General features: G+C 41.8%; 1 long non-coding RNA gene across 2 annotated transcripts; it reads left to right on the top strand.

Moving 5' to 3' along the window:
* The first annotated feature begins 4,481 nt into the window (after positions 1-4,481).
* LOC308187686 lies at positions 4,482-12,816 on the top strand. Of its 2 annotated transcripts, XR_013944859.1 has the most exons (3): positions 5,442-5,639; positions 8,530-9,975; positions 11,806-12,816. It is a non-coding gene; the product is annotated as an uncharacterized lncRNA (long non-coding RNA). The 2 variants fall into 2 exon arrangements; XR_013944860.1 differs by lacking the exon at positions 11,806-12,816 and having other exon boundaries at positions 4,482-5,639; positions 8,530-11,498.
* The last annotated feature ends 515 nt before the right edge of the window (positions 12,817-13,331 follow it).

The following is a 13,331-nucleotide window of genomic DNA, read 5'->3' as shown; positions in this document are numbered from 1 at the left end:
GTAGCCACTTTTTCATGCACTCCTGAGGCACCCAGAATGTCAAGTTTTGGATCTACATCTGTATCTTCACACTGTTTTACCACTCCTTTTCTTCTGAGTCATTTACATTATTTGAGATACCCTAGTAACACCTATCAAGTTATTCAGAACACTGTATTAAAGAATAATAATCAGATTTTCTATTAATCACAGAGGGAAAAAAAGTATAAAGATGTAGAAGGGAAAAAAAGAAAATGGCTCTGCTTGCCCTAGCAGGTAAGTATAAACTCAAAAGACCTGAATTCATGCCTTGCTCTGCCAGAAACTTTGTGTATGACACTGGGCAAATCATAGCCTCTCTCCACCTCTGCTCACAAACTTCAGGATAGGAACACTATGGACATTTTCCTTCTTGAGTGCAGTGGGTAAGGTTAAGGGAAAACATTTGTCTTATGAGAAGATACAAACACTTTCTGTAGAACAAAAAGAACAAAGTGAGTGGAAAACATACTCAAAATTGTGAGGCAAGTGTAGACTACTGTAATGACAACATGTAAGTACAAAATAAAATAACTGGCCTAGGCTGTAAAAATCTTAGGTGTAAAGTCTACTAAAAAATATGGCATGTACTTTCTTTGCTTCGAGTAAGTATAGTGCTACCTTATACTGACAACATGGAGGAAGTGGCTTGCTTTTATGTATATCCACACATAAACAAGTATCCTAAATGAAGCCTGCCCTGTACCTATCATCTTAAATTTGCTCAAAATATAAATATATTTTTTTAATTTTTTTTTCTGGCAGTAGTGCATACTTCTCTTCCCTATACACACAAAAAAAAGTTAAGCTGAACAGCGGTAAAAGTCTTGAGGTCAAATTCTGCTTTCAGCAGTATCTGGGAAATTTTAGGCAGTATTTTCAAACGAACTGAGAGATGAGGCTGTTTCTAAACACAGCAAGAGAATATAGCTAGTTTCGGCTCACCTTTCTTCATTTTCTCCAGTATCAGCAAATCAACACTGGAATTACTACAGCAGGCAGGAACACACCTTCCTGCACACAGCCTGGATCCCTACCCTGGAGTTAGGCATGCACGATGGCCCTCTTGGCCAAAAAAGGGTCCAGGGCAGACCGTCTTATCAGACATAAGTGAAAGAGAAGGAAAGGTCTCCTCTTTAGTGGTTAGACTGGGAAAGCAGCAGAAGCCAGGACAGCTGCCTGCAGTCCCCCACCTGTAGATTTGAGTGACTCTGATCTTTAAAGGAAGGGAGAAAGCTCTGACCACCAGACTAGAAGATATTTGGGGATGAGGAAAACTCAGCAGCTCCATCTTGATGGAGTTTTTCTACTGTTCCCTGTAATTGAAGACTCATTGGGTCATACCATAAGAGAGGGAAGGAAGGATTTCAGCTGTCTAGACAAGCAGACAAGAACTTACGGATTCCAGTCCCTACAACATTGACAGCAAAAGCATTTTTTCAATAACAATTTATCTACTATTGAATAAAGTAAAGAACTATTCCAGGAAACAAGAACTTCTTCCTTTTAGTCAAATATCCTAGCCTTCAGGCTATATTTTCATATACAATCGTATTCTTTTTGATAGATAGATACATAAGAATGTATGTAGAATATGATGCTTATTCAGAAGCATTCTCTGTTTCCGAGTTATTTTTATTTTTATTATTCCCTGACTAGCTTTAAACTACCCACAAATGTGCCCCTGATAATGATAAGTCAGGACCTCTCCTTTGAAGTGGGAGCTGTGGGCTCGAATCCCTTAAGAATAAAAGCAAAAATCAAAATAAGTTTCCCACACCAGGACTGAGTGCTCTAGCTCCTGACCCAGGGAATGGAAGTTGGGGGGGGTGAGGGGGGGGGTGGGGAGGGAAGGCGTCTCTTTTCTGGTATTTCATGAGAAAGCAGCCTTCATGGCTGTACCCCGCTTTTGGCTTGCCTGTCCAGCTGTTTGCTGGGAATACCTATGTGCACACATCTCCAGCAGGTGCTCAAACTCAATTTAGGAATGAACTAGACACTAAGTAGGTCAGCCCAGTCCAACCAGAGGAGCCTTCTGAGCAAAAGCCAAATTGGAGATCCGAAGGTCAATGGTAAAAAGTGGAGCATGTCCAGGCTTGCATCTGAGGTTAGTGGTGGGTTTCAAAGACTTTAAAATCTTACAGTGGGGATCAGAGTCCCAGTGAATAGATGTGTCAATGAGATAAGCTTGTATCCTGTGCTACAGCAAGGCCTGCTGCCTCCTGGAGAGGTGTCATCTTGGTGCTCGCTCCTTTCCCTTGCCCCTCATCCAGGTAAGACATGGTCATGGTGTTATGTGCCTGCAGGGTGCGGCAGGCCCCTCTGCCAGCTCCCTAGTACAACCCCCTCCTCCCAAGGGCCTCGAGCATGAGTGGCAGGCCCGGCTTACACTGGTGCTGCACCTTGTCCCCCTGGCTGGAGGCTCACAGGTCCCTTCTGCCTGAACGACCCCTCACACTGCATGGGGGAGCTGAGAGACGGGTGCTGGCTCTTGCTGAAGTTCAACTCACTTCCATGCAACATCTGCCAGCCATATCCCCACAGCTCCTTTTTGGTTTCTGCTACCGAGGGGAGGCAGGCAGGGCAGACTGCCCATGGAGGTGGCAGCTGATGGGGTCCTGTTCCCTTCCTGCTCACACTGCAATGCCCTCCCTGCACTGGGGTCGTGGTAGTCCTAAACATACACGCCTTGGTTTGCATACCACTTGAGGAACCATGTTGATTTCAATCCTATGCAGGCTGAATACAGTTCTGGTGTCTCAACAGGTGGGAATGGCTTACGTTAGCCATTAACAGACATAACACTGAGATTACAAAAGGTGTCATCACACCAGAACAAAAATATCCCACCAGATGGCTAGTTTTCCTTTCACCCACAGGGAGGCTCTGAGGGATCTTCCCAGGAAGTCCTGGACATGGGAGGAGCCTCCCAGTGGCCTCCCGAGGGACTTGTGGCCCAGCTTTGTGAGCCTGTGCTGCAGCAAAGCATCCAAATGTCAGGCTGTTTATTTTAACTGCCCCAAATCCAAACTTTTAAGGTTCCCTCACCCAGCTGCAGCTTTACTTCTTTTTTTTGTTGGAAAGGAGACGTGGGAGGGAATGCGGTGGGCAGTAAGCAATAACAAGTACAAGAGAAATGTTCGTTTCAAGTAATTGAAGAAAGCAGTTAGATCCCTTTTTGGTCATGTTTTGAAAGCGAAACGAAAGGGGCAAGTTGTTTAAGAAAAAAAAAAGAAAAATAATAAGAAAGCACACTGTGTATACAAAAAAAAATATATCTAAAATTTGCTTAAGCATAAGTATGCTAACGAGTGCAGAGTTCTCCAAATATGGACTCAGTGTGCATCAGAGGGGCATGAGCCAGGTCTCATGAGTAAACAAAATAAAAATACCAGAGGGAATGTTTTAATAGCTTCTTTTAATTCCCAGTTTAAATAGATTCCTTACTTAATTTGTTAAAGTATGAAGCAGTGTTGATTTGGTAGTTGTTATCTGTTTGTATTACTGAACGCACCGGGGCCTGATCCTATGTTGGGGTGACTTCACACCAGCAAGCTGCACTGGAGACAGGAGCAAATGCCCGAAGCAAAGCAAAGGACCGGAACCATGATTTCCAACAGGCTGTTTTGCAAATAAGCTTTTTAACCAATGGAAAACCAATGTTCCTCCGACTACTGTGAAAGCACAAGATTTAAAGCTTTGCTGAGACCATGCAAATCTAGTAGGTTGAACTTTCCCATAAAAGCATATTAATCTGTCAGCTGAAAGAGTTTCGGAGAGAAATGCTGACAGGGAATTGAACTGGGATTTGGGAAACCTGTATGCAGTTCTTGGCCTGATATCACTTGGCTGCTTGGTGGTTTTAGACCTGTCCTCCCTGCATGGTGCCTTGGCTGCACACTTGGACACTGGAGATGCTGAAACCGTGTACATAAATAAGAGATCTACCAATAGTAGCAAACTTTATCAATAGTTGCAAAGCCTGGGAATTGCAGCCTTCTGGAAACCTCTCTGCTGCTGCATCACCACATGCCTGTATGCAAGTCATGGAGTTTCGCTGCTTCACCGTTTACACATGTGCCAGTCAGACACAATTCATTTTACCCACTGTGCAGAGGACTAGTAATAACAAATTACTCTTGCAAAGTCCCTTGGAAGTCCCTTGGAAGCTTTAATTATTAAACATGATCATTTGAATCATCCTAAAATATCAGAAAGTTGGCCAGGTAGAGCAAAAACTTGAGGTACATGAGGTACAGATTCTCATTCAAATTACTGCCCTTTTTGTTAAGTGAATTTTAGTGAGCACAGCCTGATTGAAAAACTATTAGTTGTGAATGGCAACAACACCTACAATTTATAAACCCAATACCTTTCTTTTATTCTCATACTGGTTAAATTAACTTTCCTTTTCAGTTAAATGAGTCTAGACAGCCATTATTTCTATCTGGCTCCATGCCTACTGTCCAGTTGGACAGAAGGACATTTAGTTAGTAAACTTAGTGCCATTTCTTTGAGGTTTCTGGAGAAGTACATATAGAAAGGAAGAAAATTGGTCCAGTGCCATGAACTACTGCTCAAAACTCATAAATAATATCTTCTGCAGGACTTATAATCTAAGGAGGGAGATTAGCTATGGTAATATGAATTATTATATTTTTGTCTCCACCCCACTCTCATATCCTTTGCTCCTCAGACGCATTTTCACCAGGTGGACAGGCAAGTTTTTAATGTGAGCAGAGCTCTGGCTGAGATCTGGGTTTTACCTCCAGAGCTGGATGAATGTGATCAATTTATCCTTTTCCTGCTCTGATTTGTCTGCTGGCAAATCACCAAGCAATTCCCAGCTAAGAAAATGTCACTGTAAGATGATATATAGGGTGAAATGGAGAGCAGTTCCTTCCTCAATATAGCTGCAGATGATGTAGTCAATGATAGCCATTTTAGGTGGAGAATAAAATTCAGTCATCTAGAAGGCAGACTTCCATCTTGTTTATACATTCTGAAAAAGCTGTTACACTGGAAACATTTTATTTGCATGGTCAATGAAAGCTATTTTAGACATAGAATAAAGTTCAGTCTCGTGGAAGGCAGAACTTCATTTTTTAATGTATCCTGAAGAGCGCTTACACTGCATCTTACTTGCATATTCATGGTCAAGAAGATCCTATGTTATTAAGACAACGGAAGAAAGAGTGTATGTTAGTTGAGGGCACCTGGGCTCCTTTCACAAATGGGGCTTAGGCTCAGTGCTAGTCCCTCCAACTTGTGGGTGCCCTGAGCCCCAGAGGATTCAACAACTAGATGGCTGTGGAGGGGAGAGCAAGGTGCCTGTCAATGAGATTTGCTAAACAAGTAACCCCCTAAATCAGCACGTAGAAATAATGCCTTAAACCTCTGCCACCTGTGTGCATTAAAACTCCAGGTGTCAGGGGGAGGGGAAGTACCAGTGTAAAGATTAGTATTAAATGGGGATTGGGGAGGGGAAGGGGAGTTGAGAGTTGCAGACTTGTGTCCTAAGATTGGGCATTTAGGTTCTCAGTTGGACTAATGCTTCTGTTTTCAATCTCTTCTTGGCTGAAGTCCTTTGAGAAAAACTCCTAAGTTTGCTCTGGGTGCAGGTGAGTAGCTATACCCACCTTTCAGAGAAATGCGTTTGTCTTAAGACTCTTGAGGTCAGCCATCAGGTTATTTCAAGAATGGGCATGAGTGGGCTGAAATTATGGAGACAGTGCTTTCTATATTTCTTTGATGAAAGTTTTGAAGCCAATCCTTGGTAGAGACTGCTATTTCCTTTTCTTGTAGTTATGGCTTTGTATGTTTCCTTATTACAGAACAAACCTAACCTAGCAAGAACCTTTAGATCTGGAGGGGAGACTGTAAGAGAAGTGAGGGAACAACTTGACCTCATACCACTGAAAGAAAGAGTCCTAGGGATATTTATGGTAGGAATGGCAAGGAAAAGAAGATCCCAACAATCTGAAACTGCTTTTTTGCAGGGATCACAGATTATTTTATCTCTTTGATTTCTTTCACCGTTGTGCAGACAAGTGGGCCTCCCCCCCTTCTCTGCCTGCTGATATAATCATAGAAAATGGTGTGGAAGTAACGTGCCTCTCCCAGATGTCAGAAGCTGCTGAACAAGCACAAAAGAAAGTTAGGATGGGAGAATCATGAGGACATGAGTCATGAATTTCTTTCAGTCCTCATTTCAATTACTTCCTGCTTCTTAACAGGAAAACAGGTACCACAGAGTGAGTGCAGGAACATCCATAGACACAGAGAAAGTTTGGAACACAATAAATATTATTTAAGAAGTAGCTGCTGGTTTAAAGAAATGACATTAATTTCTTGTATGTTTCTTTATAAAACATCATAAAGAAAAACTCTGTCAGCTTTGCTAATTGAACTCGGTTCAATTAGTTCAATTACCTAGGTTTGCACAGTGTCTCAGTAAATCCTGTACCACATTCTTTTTTCCTGACCCACCCCACTGGTGCTGACAGGGAAAGAACTGGTTCTTCGCTCTCCATAACATGAGGAATTCCTCACAGAGCTGAGGAATTAAATGTGGCTGCTTAAAACAGATTGCCTTCTCCTTAAAATGATGTTAGTTAAACAAAGCTATCATTTCCTATCACAATATTTATGCTTGCTACTAGCTCTTCTGTCTCCAAGTTACTTGCTAGTGCAAGGTGGTGATCGGAAAAGAGAAAAGTCTGTATTTTGGGCCTTTTTTATTTATGAAACACTGAAAGAAAGATTAAGTAGCATTAATTCATCTTACAATGTTTTCACAGCAGAAAAAAAAAGTTGGCAAAAATTACATTATACAAGCTCAGTCAGCCAGCTCCCTGGGTTGTACTGCTATTTGCCCTGGGCCAATTATATTTTACATGATCAACACACCCAATAATTAAATAATGAATTGGTTTCTTTTGGAAATTCTATAAAATGTCATGGGCCAGAGAATATTTATCTTGCCTCTGTGATTCCTGCTGAAGAAACATCTGGTTCTTTTTTCTTCAATCAACATGAAACCTGAAGGGGCCCAAATTCAAAAGCAATTATATTTTATGTCATTTATGTGCATTACAGACTGACAAATTTAAGTTGTTGGAATATGTGATCCCATCCTCCCTATACAATTTATGTTGATCACATTTTCAGACAGCCATGGAAAGAGCTCTTGCAGATTGATAAAAGTTGTTGATCTATCAACTCCTATAACTTCATTGCCAGAGTTTACAACAACAAGGTACTTTTTTGAACATAAAAGCAACCACTAAACTGTGCTTCCTAGGGAACATTGCCAGGGAAAACCCCAGAAAATGTCTCTTTGTATACACCTAGTAGCAGGTCCTTCAAGCACACTTTCAGCCCTTATTTGATTTTGAAAGAGAAGCACAGTTTTTTCTTTTAAAAATGATTTAATTTTTTTTTGTACTTTGAGAAGGTTAGAAGATTTTAATGAAAGAAGCCTGCAGTTGCAAATTCTGGATGGTATTACTTTCCACTTCTCATAGATGACTTATTTTCATACTCAGTGTTTTGAGCTTCACTGTTTCAGACACTGCATGGAAACTGGAATAAGTTTTATGGAGCAATGGTACCTCTAACGTTTGTTTGTAAGCAATAAGGCAGGTGTACTTTATTCCCATATGCTGGCATCCTAGCAGAGCTCAAAAGCGAAGATGGTGAAGAGACCCTGAAGTATCTCTCATGTTACAATGCAGGGTGTTGGAGATTTAGTACATGGTAACACTTCTTGCAAGTTTTATTTGAATCAAAATCTATTGGACTGTGCTAGGAAGCTTAAACAGCACCATGACAATACTCTCAGGAACGTCTGATGTGGGTGGATTAAATGTCAGGCTGCTAGAAGTACTGCCTTTGAGAAGAATAGAGAAACAAACACACATCTTCTATAAGTATTGTTATGTAGTCAAAAAAGACAGCATTAGCCTCCTCCAACTTAGAGAGTTGATCTCAAAGCTCATAAGATTTAACAAAATAATAATAATACATGTTAGGTGAGCTATTGGGATTACTTCAGTATCACTTTGAGCTTTTCTTCCAGTTTATCAGAAACTAACTTAAAATTTTTGCCTGCTTTCCATAATACGTTGAGATGTGAAACAAGGCAGCCAGAGCTTGTCACCTTGTAAAGGGGATGTCATGGCTGCTCTGGTGGAAGTTGGAAAAACTGCTTAATGAGTCTCTTTATGAATAGTCTTATGAGTCAGTTCCAATAACAGTAACTACATTTTGCCAATGTAATACCCATTTCCAGTTTCTGTTGGGTCCTTTTTCCCTCCTGGTCTCTTTGACTCTTACTATAAGAGGGGATGAAGGGGTGGGGAAGATGTGGATAGTTGCATTCAGATAAATGCATAAATCAGTTTCTTAGCTTTGGAAAGTATTTTAGGATTTCTCAGCTACATTTCTTCTCTGTGCGTATATTCAGATAACTTCTGTTTACTAAAAAAAAAAAAAATGATTTTGCTACAGCTAACCTTCCAGAACCCAAATCGCAATTCAGAGGAGTGATCTGTGACTAGGCCTTAATTGGAAGAAAATGCTTCACTTGCTTGGTCCAGCCCTCTGCCCATCCTCACCAGCTTTGAAGATGCCACTGCTACTTCCTCTTCCCTCCTCCCTGGGATGCTGATCACCCCTTTTCCACTCCAGCCACATCTGTGGGCTGTTGCAACAACTTCAGAGCTGAGCCAGATCAAATGCACCTACCCGGACCACGGTGACACACTCTGGAGCTGCTCGGGTGAGCCAGCACACTGGTCCTCCTCTGGGAGCCGTGGGCGAGACCTGGGCTTGTTTTGGGAGGAGGCACCATGGGTCTGGCTGGGTCCTGCCCTGCGCCCCCGCTGCAGTGTGCTCACGCTTCCCTGGTGAGCTGCCTCACCGCTTGGAAGCTGCTTTGCTGGGGAATAACTGGAGATGAGGATTGCCTGAGGATCTCGGCCATCTCCGCCTACTTGCAGCTGCATGGCTATACATCAGCTCCCAGCATCATATAGCTAGACCACAGTGCTCCTTGTTTCCAGCTTCTAAGCTGTATGAAAAGGCAGCTAAAAATACCTTAAATACTTTCCTAATGTTCCCTTTCCATGTAAGCAACTGCTGTGGGAGGAAGTGGCTTGTACATTTTTGTCTGGTAGGGGTGGTTCACTGAGAAAATGTTTAAGAACGCCTATACGAGGCCATACTATCTGATGAACTAATCAATTTATGTTAGAAAGACCAAAAAAAAAAAAAGCTTTGTATAGCTGCTCAAGTTCAGAAAGCTTCTTGAACTTCTGAAGTAACTTTTAGGCTATCCTATAACTTGAAAACTGCTGAACTGCTGTTTTCATAAATATTCCTTCACAGGCATAGTGAAACAGGCTGTGTTGACAAGCGGGAACTTCTGCTTGAGCCAAAACTTTGGCAACAGTTTTTTTTCTGGAAGCCAGGGCAGCAACACTTCTCTGGTCCTGACAGAAAAGGCAAAACGCTCACCGGTCCAGTCTACCACTCTTGACATACTTCTAATGTCATGAAAATGTCACAAATTCAGTGTCAGCCAGTTACCAAGGGAAGTAAATGCTCCATAGCCACCTTTCCCAATACAGTATGTGTCCTGGCACCTTTGCCCAACAAAGCTGGTATTCCACATCTTGTGGTTAAGCTGCATTCCCAAGGGGTGTTGCACTATCTGTGATTTTCTGCAAAAACTTTTCAAGCACAGTAACGCGTATTTCTTGTTGACAGTTTGAAGCGAGAGAGAACTGTCTGCCAGGCTGGCATATAGAGCCCCAAGTGCTGACTGATGTCGTAATGCCTGAGTCAGTGCTGAACCACTGCCCTAGCACAATGCGAAGAGGGCTGGATATGCTTTGATTTGGAACAGGCACAAGATTATGAGCACTTCATCCCGTCACCCTCCTCCCAACAATGGTAATTATAAGTCCTGTGGTATTTCTTCACAAAAAAAAGGGCTGTTAGCTTAAGCTGTACTGGCCAAAATTCCACTTCAGGTCACTTCCTTTGCCTTCCCACACTCACTGCCTCTAATTTAGAGCTGATATTCATTCTCCTAAGCTATGCAGTTACTGTTCTCTGACCTAATTAAATGGTGACTCCACTGCAATGGATAGTTGAGAAATTTGTTTTCAGAACTATGATCAAAGCAGTTTCATCTTCCTTATGTGTTCAGCACTTGAGAGAGAAAAGAAAAATAGAATTTGGACCTGGTTTTGTTAAGTAATTTTATTAAGCAAATTTAATTCATCTGTTTGTTGCAAAATCCTGAGTAGTTACAATGGATTTGCAATATTGTAATTTCAGGAGATATGTGCAGAAGTAAGAGCTCAAGCAACAATTATCTCTTGAGGGTCTCAGTACCCACTGTTCACAAGGAATAGCAGAGACTGATGGGGGTCTCAGCATCTTTCAAAATCAGACCCAAAGTATCTCAGGCTGGACTCCAAAAGCAGAAACAACTTATGAAATTTTTGACTTGAACAAATACAAGTTTCCCCACTGAGTTACTGTAAGCAGAACATGAATGAGGCAGTCCTTTGTACAGAGAAGTTGCAGCTATAGTAACAAAGGCAGCTTTTCTACGCAGCCCATTAAGCTAGCATTCATATCACCTTTAGAGTATTTCTTATCTCACCCTTGTGCCATATGTTTCAGCCAGTTTCAGTTAGCACTGAAAGACTATAAAATAATCACAGCAAATGCCTAAAATAATGCAGGAGTCAGTAACATTTCTTGTAAGCATTCTGTATCAGCCAGAATTTTTGCTAATGCTAATTCATTATATAAGCAAAACACCAGATCCTTCCTGGAAATCAATGGCTATATGCTTCTTGATTTTAATGAGATTGTGTCTATTCAAAGTAAGTTCAGAGAGAGAGAAGGGTTTGTTTTGTTTGTTTCATTTAGGACCTTGGCTTCTCAGGGTTGTTGAGACTACTCATCTATCCTGATATATTTAGATCTTCCAGAGTAATCGCAGGTGGAGTTGTTATTCTGGAATTGCCAAACTTATTTCAGCACCGCCCACTCATGGAGATAGTTCTTCCAGAACAGCTATGGCAGGCAACTTTTCCACACATTCACTGGTAGCAGTTCAAAGTGACTGCAAATCTCAATCATTTGGTGGTTCTTGGGAGCCCATCAGAAACAAGCGGCTCCCTTGTTCCTGGTCTTGGTAGATACATGCTTGTAGCTCAGTTGGCCGTAAGTAGACATCTTGATAGAAGAAGCAATAAACTGAACTATTTTTAGCATTTCAGGAGGAATTCCTACACTAAACCTTTGACTCACGGTGGCAATTTAGGTGGGGAAAGCTCATCCTACTGATGCCCATGTTGCACCTGTTCTACATGGGGGACACAAGCCTCCACAAAATATAAAGCTGTTCCCAACCAGCTTCAGCTAAACTATTATCTATTTTTGTCCCTAAAATTGGTCTCTGTTATTGCCATAGAGGTCTCAGTACATCTATTCTGCACATATGTAAAAAGTAAAAGAAATCAGGAAGATCTATAATCTTGTTTTGCAAATGAATTACTTAGAGATACGGTAAGGCTCTAGACAGGCAGTGTCTTCCTGATACGGATGTGCTGTAATACCATAACCCAGCATCTCTCAAACACCCCAAATCCTGAAGTAACTACTGGCTGATGGGTTGTTCACACCTCCTGTGGCACTGAGGCTCAGTCACACTATCTGAAATGACTTCTTTAAGCTCTATAAGCTGAATTTTTTCTCTTCCAGGTTAAGAAGTGCTCACAGAAGCTAAGGAGGGTAGTAATGCTGGCAAAGACTAAAAGCAAACAGGTGAATGGTAGCAATTTGTTAAAGCTCACTGTTGTTTGCTAAATTAATGTATGTCCATAGCATAATGGCAAACTTTCAATGGGATTTAGCTGCTCAACTCTTGCCTTATTGCTTCTGTGAATGACGAAGTCTCTATCCACAAAGTCCCCCCTGCTACTAGTCCTTACAAAGTTTAAAAGTACATAGAATGCCTGTTTTTCCCAGCAACTTTGTTAAGTATTGGAAAGTTGTTTTTTTTTTTTTTTTGGACTTGCTCAGGACTTCTCAAGTTTTCAGTGTCAGGTAGCTAGGCCTGCGATGGGCTCAAGGGCTGAAAGATAACCTCCTTGCCCCACTGTGGAGTATTGAATTGGGACGTCCTTTTGGAGCACTCCTCCTGGATTGAGCCTTCCCACACTGCCCAAAGAAGGTCCAGAAGAAAACCCTGTCTGACCCCTCCCCAAACACCTTGTAACTCAGCCATTACAAGTATTCACCAAGACTTTAGTAGGTTGAGATTTAATTCTACTCTCTCTTTGGGAAGATTTCAACCCACATTTCCAACTGTGAATTCTCTAAACAAGGGACCATGTTATATACACAAGGAAGGCTTTGGCAAACCTCTTTTTGAAGTGTTTCCACAGTGCTTGGACTAATGAAGTATTCATTGGGCCAGGGAGATTACAAGTGAGAGAATAAGCATGACTCCACTGCCTTGAGCTTTCCCCAAGGGGAAAGGCCTAGGTTTTGTCTCTGCTCTAATGTCTATTTAATGTTATATCATTAGATTATACCATATTATATCAATACACTTTATATTACATATACACATGTACATAAAAGAAAATATGAAATAGTCATTACAGTGAGGACTGGGACCCAGATTTCTCCTCCTCAGGAGGTGCCATAATTACTGGACTATGAAGTCATACATATTCTCTCACTCTCACTTTCTCTGGCCAATCAACATTTAATTATTCCAGCCCAAGTGAAAGGTTTTTGATAGGGGGATTTCAAGCCCTGTAGTCAGCCGTAACGTGGTGGTTAGCGCTGGAGTGGGTTCAGTGCCTCCAGGTCAAGGAGGGCTGGAGCTTGCTGCAGTCAGCTGCCGTCCACAACCCCAGTGGCCTTTCCCCAGCAGTACCTGCTAGAGAGCCTTGACACGTGAGCTGACATTTGTGGTTCTGATCCTCAAACACCTCCCTCTCCTCACATAATGTATAGGCAGTACTGCACTGGAACCTATTGCATAACTGTAGGTGCCATGACATTAAATAAGAGTTAAAGGCTATGATGTCTGAGCTCTTTTCTACATCCACCTCAAAATGACCTGCTAAAGGCCAGGTTTTATGCCAAGCAGCATCCTAAATCCTGGACCATCCTTCCTTCTTTTTCTCTTGATTTCTCAAGTTAGGCAGATCTGTGTCTAGCTAATAAGCAGATGGGTGAGTTCAGAGGAAAATTGAAGTGATAACGTTGCTAGG

This window comes from Anser brachyrhynchus, assembly GCF_964034855.1.
Source record: "Anser brachyrhynchus genome assembly, chromosome: 1".
NCBI lineage: Eukaryota > Metazoa > Chordata > Aves > Anseriformes > Anatidae > Anser > Anser brachyrhynchus.
This window is presented reverse-complemented; position numbering and strand designations above follow the sequence as displayed.